The sequence below is a fragment of the Tenebrio molitor genome, chromosome 1 (assembly GCF_963966145.1).
Source record: "Tenebrio molitor chromosome 1, icTenMoli1.1, whole genome shotgun sequence".
NCBI classification, from domain to species: domain Eukaryota; kingdom Metazoa; phylum Arthropoda; class Insecta; order Coleoptera; family Tenebrionidae; genus Tenebrio; species Tenebrio molitor.
In genome coordinates, this window is record NC_091046.1 from 12829129 (window position 1) to 12838586 (window position 9458).

The window sequence follows — 9458 nt, forward strand, 5'->3', positions numbered from 1 at the left end:
CTTCTGAATGATTGTTTTTTATTAATTTGTCAGAAACTGATAATATAATTATACACAGAGTGATTCTAAAATAAGTTTGGAAAAAATGTGGAGTATCCTTGACACAAAATAATTGTGGGTAAATGACTTTTGGGGGTAAATATTAAAGTTTGTAACTGACAGGCACCTTTTACCTTTAATTATTATCGTTGCTAAACTACCAAGATAATCAAGTAATCACCTTTAACTCAGTAGCGTACCAGCAATTTTCACCAAATTTTCAATTATTTGTATTTCGAAAACGAAAAAACTTCTATAAGAAAAATGTTTTGTCTATGACTTCTTCTCATCATCACCAGTTACCGGTTTTTTTTCAAATTTATTTCAGAATCACCCTGTATAACTAAAACTTTTACAAATAGCACGAAAACAAAAAAGATCCCTTGGCGGCATAAAAATAAGTACTAGGGACGACAAGCTTGGTAACAAGTTATCCCCTGACACTGAATTTTCATGTTTTTCGTTAAACGTTTTAATTGTTCATTCTGGCGACACAACTTTAACAACAGGCAAACAGATTAGTGAAAATATTTCCTCTCTTGACCTAATTAATTCAAATAAGGTGAAATTTAAAGACTTCTTTCGATTTAATTAATGCTTTTTAACTTGATCTGTTATTAAGTTTACTGTTTCATTAAAATTAATGAATCAACTGCAAAATGTATATTCGCGAAATTCAAATCCTCATCTAAATATTTTTTGCCATTACCTACAGTAAAAATTTACTAGAATTTTGTTAAAATAGACAGTTTTTCTAGAACCAAATGTCAACAAATATATACCGGGTGTCCGTGTGAAAAGTTGGGATGGGTTTATTTCTATTTGAAATCTTTGGATGTCACGTCATTGTTCCGTCTACAGTCACCGCTACAAAATTCAAATGATACTCCACTCTTTTGAGAAACTACGAAAGAAGATTTTTGTAGCATGTTTGTGTAAAAAGAGGCATAGATTGCAAAGGAAACTTTTAGAAATATTTGAATTTGAGCTTAAAAATCAAGTTTGCCTGGTTAGACCAAAGAAAACAAATGAATAAGAAAACCTAAACATGTCAGCAAAATGTTTAATTATGTGATTAGTAATAACAAAAAAAGGAAGATTTTTGTTACAACTGCAAAAAAATTAGGTCATAAACTTAACTTTAGTTGAAATAAATTTTCAAAATGCTTACCGTTCATTATTTAAACTGTAGGTAGTACAGTCAATATATATTTTTTTAATTTATGCCATTCCCGTTTTTTGCCATACGGCTTTTACGGTACCTTTCGGTATGCCGTTTTTTCAATTCCAATTCCTTTGCCTATCCTTTCTTCAGGTGGTGCGACGAGGCTCCGGGCCACTTTCCCCGGCCACCCACGCCCATTCCACCTCACATTCACAGGCATACACAACAAACAACATTTATACACCCATGGGCGCCCTTCCCGACGGGATTCGAACCCGTGCTGACCTCGCGGTGGTGGTCGAAAGAGTGTTGATTCTTCCTTCCGCCACCCTACCGTCAGGCTACCGCCAGCCCCGAGGAGACATACACACACATCCATGGCCCGGCGGAAGTTTCTCCCTTGGAAAAAATGCTCCCCCTTCGGTGAGATTCGAACTTACTAGCATCGGGACCGCGACCTCGGAGAACTTTCTCCAACGGCCATGGGGCCACCGAGCCACCTCGTACAGTCAATATTTTCAATATCAATCTTGCATAACAAAAAATCTGTATTCCAGGTTGATTCTAAAATGTATGAATGAAAATACTAGCTCTTAGGTGAATTTCATTTTCACCTAGATGTTGATTTTAATTGAATTGATTATCTTCTAACCAAATTCTCCGAATGCTTGCTAAAAAAACTTCTTTTTTGTTATTATTTAACCCCCTCCAAGGTGATGTATGTCAAGTCTTAAGTTAAAGAAACACATAATTATTATAATAGTCAACACTCCATCGAAACCTGTACAGTAATTCTTTAGATGTAAGCGAGCAAGTGATACATACATTTAAATTTTGTCCTTTGCCTTAGCTTGAAAAGAGAAGAATCCAATTTCAGTTCCAATATAAGAAATATCAAACATAATTTTAGAACTACGGTGCGATCAATTAAAAAATAAATCGAGTCGGCGCTTTACCTATGGCAACCCATGCTATAGCATAGGCTCCAAAGCAAACTCGATTTATTTTTTAAATGATCGCTCGGTATTATTAGGTATTATCTACTTAAAATTATCTTTGTTTTAAGACTTTAGATACAACAGTAAGTGATCATAGTGATAGTAGTTACACATTTTAATTGAAAATGATCTAGTCAAAGTATTATTTAGCCGGTAATGTTAACCTAACACAGATAAATTTATCATTTTTGCGTTAGTGTAAAAGTAATTGGCTTTTGGCAACAGAACTCAAGTTGATTTATTTGATTTTTCTGTTTAAAAGTCTATAAAGTTTAAAACCTGAGACCTACGAGTATCTAACACACTTACCATAAACTTTGAGCGAATAGTGAATAAAGACGTACTCTCATAACTTGTATTAAGTGATTTTTTAGACCTGACTTCGACTTGAGTACCTACACATCTATCTGGCATATTCTAGAAATATATTTGTTCTGTGGTCACGAGCCGTCCCTGTGCGCCACCTAGTAGCTTATCCTCCTTCATCTGCCACCGTTTACCGCCGGTGCTAAATACCATTAACAACGAGCGCGCTGCTGGTACGTGCCTTTTGGACCACGCAACATGTTCTCCGATCTTGTACTAACATGTCAGACCAGCCCCTCATTAGCTTTATTAGCTATTTTTCACATTCCTCGCCGGATCCATTCCATTCCATTTGATCGCAAACGGCTGCAATTCTGCTGCAGCATTCTCCTTTCAATTTACTCCAAAATTGTTGATTGCTGGCGCAGAGCTGATATTTTAACTATTTCAATCTATCTCCTGCAGTATAAGTAATGAATTTTATTCAAATCTGAATCCTGCTTTAGCTATTTGAATATTTATCAAATTGCAGTTACTCGCAATTGCGGCCTGAGCATCCTATGTACAATAAAGTTTCGTGTTTTATTAAACTGGGTTCAGTTCGACTACGATAAGTGGTGTTTACGAAATGAGTCTCATCTAGAATGTATTAAAACATGCCGGGGTTGTATGTTTTATTTTTTCCGGCTTGATCTTCTGAATTTATATTACGTTTCAAATTTTATAAATACTCACAACTTCAAACAAGTTATGCACATTTTGCAACTAGAATTTTATTGACGAGCCAAAGAAGGAGAAAAGGTTGTGGAGCCGAACACTTCGTGATTTCTCACGTAAATATTTAAAGATAATACATTTCACTAGTTCTGACCCTTCCTTTGAAATTATCTAGATCCTCTGTTGCAATTCAGCATTCGCATGTGTTGCTCAATTTAGGACCTAAAGGAGTTAATTAACGATGTACCTATGTACATTAACAAGTTGTTTTTTTAAATACACGATTGTTGTTATTATAACTCGAGAAGTCCACCAGTTAGAAGTAGAATTAGAAGTGTTTGTGTTTTTTAATTTTTTTTTTATCAAGATGATTAGTTTTAATATGACACCAACGAATATTTTAATTTACACGTTATTGTAAATTAAAATTTGTTTCTATATGCATATTATTATAAATCACTATAGGGTATCGAGTTAATGAAAATTGGTTAATAAATGTTTGCGAGTTTTCCGTTCGAGTATATGAAAAAGCTACTAAAATAAAAATGTTTACGCAGAGGTAATCGCGAAAAGCAGAATTTATCGTTGAAACATTTGAACAGGACGAGTAGATTTTTGCTGAATATTAATTCAAGTTGAAAGCAAAAATTTGCAATTTCATAATAAATTCTCCCAGTTGACTCGAAATGAAAAGACAAAAAGCTTTAATAAATTTTGACACCTGAACCGTGCAGCATTTAAATATTTGTTGTTATTTTATTCATTCGTGTAACATTTTTAATTTGGGTAACGACATAGCTCCCATTCCATTGTCTCCGAAATCCCTTTAAAGCACCTCGCGGGGTAAGATATATTTCAGTAAGCTCAAATATGCCAAGCTCTCTTAGTCTCGTTGTTCACAGGGACTTTCAAGGGAAGGTAAATACTCCCAAAGCACACAAGACACACGTTTTTATAAATTGTCTCTACGTGTTTTTCGTTGTATATTTCAGAAAAATGTAGGATTTATATCCAAAGTGCGTCTCGAAGGTATTCCTTCTCGGAACGGAACTCATACGAAGAAATACAAAGAAACATAAAGTTTACGGTTGCGAAAATAAATGCCACTGTCCCTATTTGTATGGACATCTCCTATAAAATTAAACTATCAATTACAGAGAGTGTACATATGGAAGTTGAAATTTTTACAGTTTAATATTGTTTCAAAGATAAAGTAGCTTCGTTCTTTACCAATAAATCTTCCTCGAATTAAATTGGCACAATCTCAAATTTAATCTCGTAACTCCGTATACCACTATTTCTAGCTTTATAAAAAGTATATATATTCTTACTCATAAATTTTAATTCCCTCGTAAAGATAAGAAGAGTAATGAAACATTCCGATTGATCAGATTCGCAATTGCTACTATTCACGGCGATTTGTTTAATTAAAATTTTGAATGCACCTTCAAGATTGTATAAATCACATGCAAATGCTTTGGTAAACATTTAAAGTAAACTTTTTTATTAAGTTAAGGCAATTTAAAGTTCAGAGAACTCTGCTTAATACTTGCTGTTGGCTTGTTATAAACTCATTCTCTTAATTTATTAGGTGTGTTATTGTTATAGTAAAAATTTCTTGTTTAACTCGCTCAGAACTTTTATCGAAAGTTTGTAATTTATAGTTTAATTCACCGGAATCAAAGTTTTTCCAAAGTGCTCTTTTATAACATCAGTAGAAGTTTAACGATGATTTGTCGAATATCTTGTCTTACATGCACAGCTGCACAATAAAATCGGGCACTTTTTTTCTAAGATAAACTCAAACAAAGGTGGTGTTCATTAATTCGATTAAGATACTTTTCCACATTCTAAGGAGTTATTTGAAACATTTAAATGAGGTATAAAAATGTAGGACGAATTTTTTTCATCAAATATGTAGTTTTTTTGTAAATAGTGTGATTTTTTTTTTATTATTATTATTATGAGAAAATCCAATTAATGTTACTTTCATTTAATTATCCAAATTAGTAAGGTGAATTTATAACAGTGAATAGTAAATTCCTTATCAAGACAGCTGAGACCAAACTAGCAAGAGGCGGAGGATTGCAAAACCGTATAACGTAGAGCTTTTATGGCTTTAATACAACCCAGACTAGTTTGATTTACTTAAACAACGTTCTTGCTGTGAAACCCATCTTAATTAATAGCCAACGGTATATGAAGGCAGTAAAACATCGACAAGAATTTCCATTCTTGATTATGCACGCACTAAAAATTTAATTTGCCAACCTTAGGATTTAAGGAATATTATAACGATGATGGGGTAAGTATTTATAAATAGCCTTAATCTACAGTTCATATGGTCTGTCATGGCATTGCTACTTTTACGTTTTCTGATTATATTATCATTTAAAAAAAAATAAGTTTACTTGATTATTTCAACTCTAGTTGTCATTATCCATGTTAAAAGTTCGACAAAATTATTCAAAACTTTGTAATTACAGTTAATAATTAATTTGCTTCCAAATGCTTTGAGTAGCTTACCAACTACATACAGGGTGGAAATTTTAATTGGAATAAAATTCATTACTTGGAAATAGGCAATTTTTGTAAAAAATCCCGAAACAGGTCGATTTTTATTTTTTCTTGCCCATATTTTAAGTCATATGGATTTTGCATGTCTGCTCCCGGAAGTGCGGAACCACCCCCAACTTTTTTTTTTCAAATGGAAGGGTATGTCAAGTGACACCTCGTTTGAAAGACCACTTCGCACTATTTGTTTCCTAGATAATATTATAGTACGAGATCCCACTGCAAGATTTCTACGTACATCTGTTTTTTAATCAAAATAAATTTTTTATAGATAATTATGAATAGAGAAATATGTTTCTGCCGGGTAGCCTATCAAAATATGGCCGCAAGTATTTTTTAATTAAAATTAAATTAATTATTTTTTTTCAAATAGTTTCGTTCACTTGTTTTTTACATAAATTATAATTCATTTCAAAGAGAGATGTGTAAAGAACTTGAAAAGTTTGAGTTCCTTGACACAATGACAAGTTGTGAAGCTGTTCAAGACTTATGACACTGTCGCTATGTTCTCTTTATCAAATTATATTGATGAAATTGTATAATAGGAGCAAGATTACTTAATAAATGAAATGATTCGTTCTTTATTAAAATATGCTCTTGAAGCTATAATTTCGAACAATCACACTCGACATAATCAGGAAGGGCGAATCTTTAGTTTGTAATAATACCACGAAATTTTAAAATGGCACCTAAGTGACAACAACATTTTATTGGTCGCCATTGCACCCCTAATTTTAAATTTTAAGATGTCTGTACAAATTTGTGAAGGCGAATGTAATTTTCCAATAATAAATTGGTTCGGTTCGAATAAAATGAACAAAGCTACTTACAAAAAGGATGTGCGTCCACCGGGGTGTAGTTCCAAGCTGTGACGTAGAATTATTCCCTTCCACATGTCACCGTTCTGTTTTCCAGCTTATCTGCAACTTTATACAGTGAACACGATAGCATTACTACATGCATGGTGCACTGTCCAAATATATGGAAACTAAGCGGCATTATGTGCAACAACTTACATTAACTTTATGGGCAACTCCAGCCAAGATATTTACTTAAACTTTGTTCTCATGTTATTAAACGTAATTTCGTTTGTTGGAACAACGAAAGCAAATAGATAAAACTTTTTGTGTAATTTGCTAAATTGCAAATGATTTAAATTCAAGGAGGATGTGGACCAAATACAAACTGTGTATAAGTTAGTCTGAGAATAATCATCGAATTTATTTCAGTCTGTTGTTATTCAAATATTAAACATATCCAGAAAGTAATTATACGTTCGAGGAAAGTTCGGTTTGCAATCTCTTCACAACTGGTAAAAAGAATTGCCCGAAAAATTAAATTTTTACCGGAAAGTTTGAATATTACAAGGATCGTTTTACGGTATCATTATCATTTACCTCCATTTCATAAGGACTCTAAAATGGAAGAAAGACAAAGTGAAGGTCTAATCAAAAATACAAAGAATTTCAAAGGTTTCGAAACTTTATGATGCATATTCTTGCTTTGTGATTCCTTTATCTCATTTCTCGTGGCGGTTTCCACTTTTCTTGGGAGGCAATTGAAAGCTGAGCCGAAAAAGTATGACTCGACTGACATTACAATAATTTTTTATGCGCTAACGACCAACTCGACCTGTTTAAAATACAAAAACGCTATATTTCTCGTTAGCGACGGAGGGGTTTTTTAAATGTAAATGCATCGATGCAAACTGACAACTTTTAAATGCTTAGCAAATTAACGGTTTCATCCCCGTTGTTGTTGAAATATTTAAAACTTTCGAGCGAAATCTGGCTCAAATTTAATTATACTTATTGTGGCGAGATGTAAAATTGAATACAGAATGGGGGAGCAATGAGTCTTGAAAATTTTAAATGAATTTTCCGATACTTGTAAAGTTTGACAAATAGATTCATTAACGAAGGCAGGAGCGCTTCAAGAACAGGTTAAAAACTCGATCGAAACCGACTTTAACTTTTGACGCAAACACAATTAAAAACTTTCGATTATTTTAATCAGCGTTTAATGAAATATATTTTAGCGTAGTTGAACGAACTTGGTCTATCCGGGCTTTTTGCTATTTCAGTTTACGTTCTCCCATCTGAAAGCTGCTGTGTCAAAGTGTTTAATCATAACAGCTCCACCATTAATCACTATATTTCTAAGAAGTCTTGCCGATCGATAACGAAATATTAAATAATATTTTACTGATCCGGATCATTAATTTTGCTTCATCTCGACTTCAAAACATTCAGTCAAAACACAAAAATATGCCCAGACAAAACAGGTAACTTTTAATATTACCGGAGCACCATACACCGTTACATAAGTTGACTAGCTGCAATTCACTCATTTAATCTTTTATTACATTTATTTTTATTTAAATCTATGGTAAAATTTGTGTTTTATAATTAAAAAAAAATACTATTTCCCGATGTACTATTGAGATACACAATCGAATAATCGGTGATAATAATAAAAACAATAATAGTAAAATGTGGGTGTATGACAAAATAAATAAGTATACAGAGTGATCAACAAGAAACCAAATCAAGAGTGCTACCTCATCTTTTGTTTTATCGAAACGTATTTCTATCATGGATCAGCCGCTTTTATTTACTTGCTGTGGACACTCGTTTTGTTGGTTGCCTACCTCTCAAAAATCTATCATTAATTGCCTTTATAAATTTTTTGTAATTCATGAATAATAGATTTAAAAGCAAGTTATAATTAATTATTATTTATTATTGATTAAGGAAAAAACACACAGTTACACAAAATTCCTTCATAAGGCACAATCTTGAGTTACAAAATTTTTAAAATAATTATTTTTCACAATTCTTTGTTTTGTTGTTTTCGGTAAGAAAAGTGTAAAAGTTATTATTCTCTAATTTTTGGGTAATTGAGAACTTACTCGTATCTTTTCTAGCAGTGTTTAAAACATTTAAATTACTCCAAGGTCAAAAAATAAGTTTTCACAAAAACTGCTCAAAATGTTCTCCATTGTGGTCCAGACAGAATCAAACTCGCCTCTCATAATTTCAAAAACCCTTATGAAGCTGTCAATTTGTTTAGGGTAATGTGTGGGTTTTATTTCTTGCAACACACAAAGGGAAACAAATTAATATCCTTCTTAAAAAATTTCTGATAAGTGCCATAACACAATTTAACTTGTTGTCTTAAACGCCTTATGGAAGTTGAGGGATGTTCCTTGATAATTTGTTGAACATTTTGCACCATTTCTAAAATTTGAACTAAGGACTGACCTGACTTCTTCTTAATGATGGGTTATGATTTGCTAAAATTAGGCACTATAATTTTAAGACATTGATAAACTTGTTGATAACCAATACCATCAGGTTCGGACATCTGGCTTAAAATTCTTCGGTGTAGGGGGTGCAAAGTAAGGCCAGTCTTCATTTTCTTGTTTCACCGTCTTTCGAAAATAATCTAATAAAAATGCCTTCTCTTTAATGGTAAAACCCATTTTACAACTTATTCTGGGATAATTATTGCTTACAACTTCAATAAACGTCTGTAAACTTTGCCGAAATCGAAGATTTGTTTTCTAGGTTAAATCACTTAAATTGTCAACAACAACAACCTTGAATTTTGAAATGTGATATTTCAACGAAGCATCTCCGTACCAGTAGCGTCGCGTT

At 32.7% G+C, this 9458-nt stretch overlaps 1 long non-coding RNA gene across 1 annotated transcript; it reads right to left on the bottom strand.

Moving 5' to 3' along the window:
* Positions 1 to 8710: 8710 nt before the first annotated feature.
* LOC138141248 (uncharacterized) lies at positions 8711 to 9187 on the bottom strand. Its single transcript, XR_011163048.1, has 2 exons — positions 9150 to 9187; positions 8711 to 9094 (listed from the first exon to the last, which is right to left on the bottom strand). It is a non-coding gene; the product is annotated as an uncharacterized lncRNA (long non-coding RNA).
* Between the last annotated feature and the right edge of the window lie 271 nt (positions 9188 to 9458).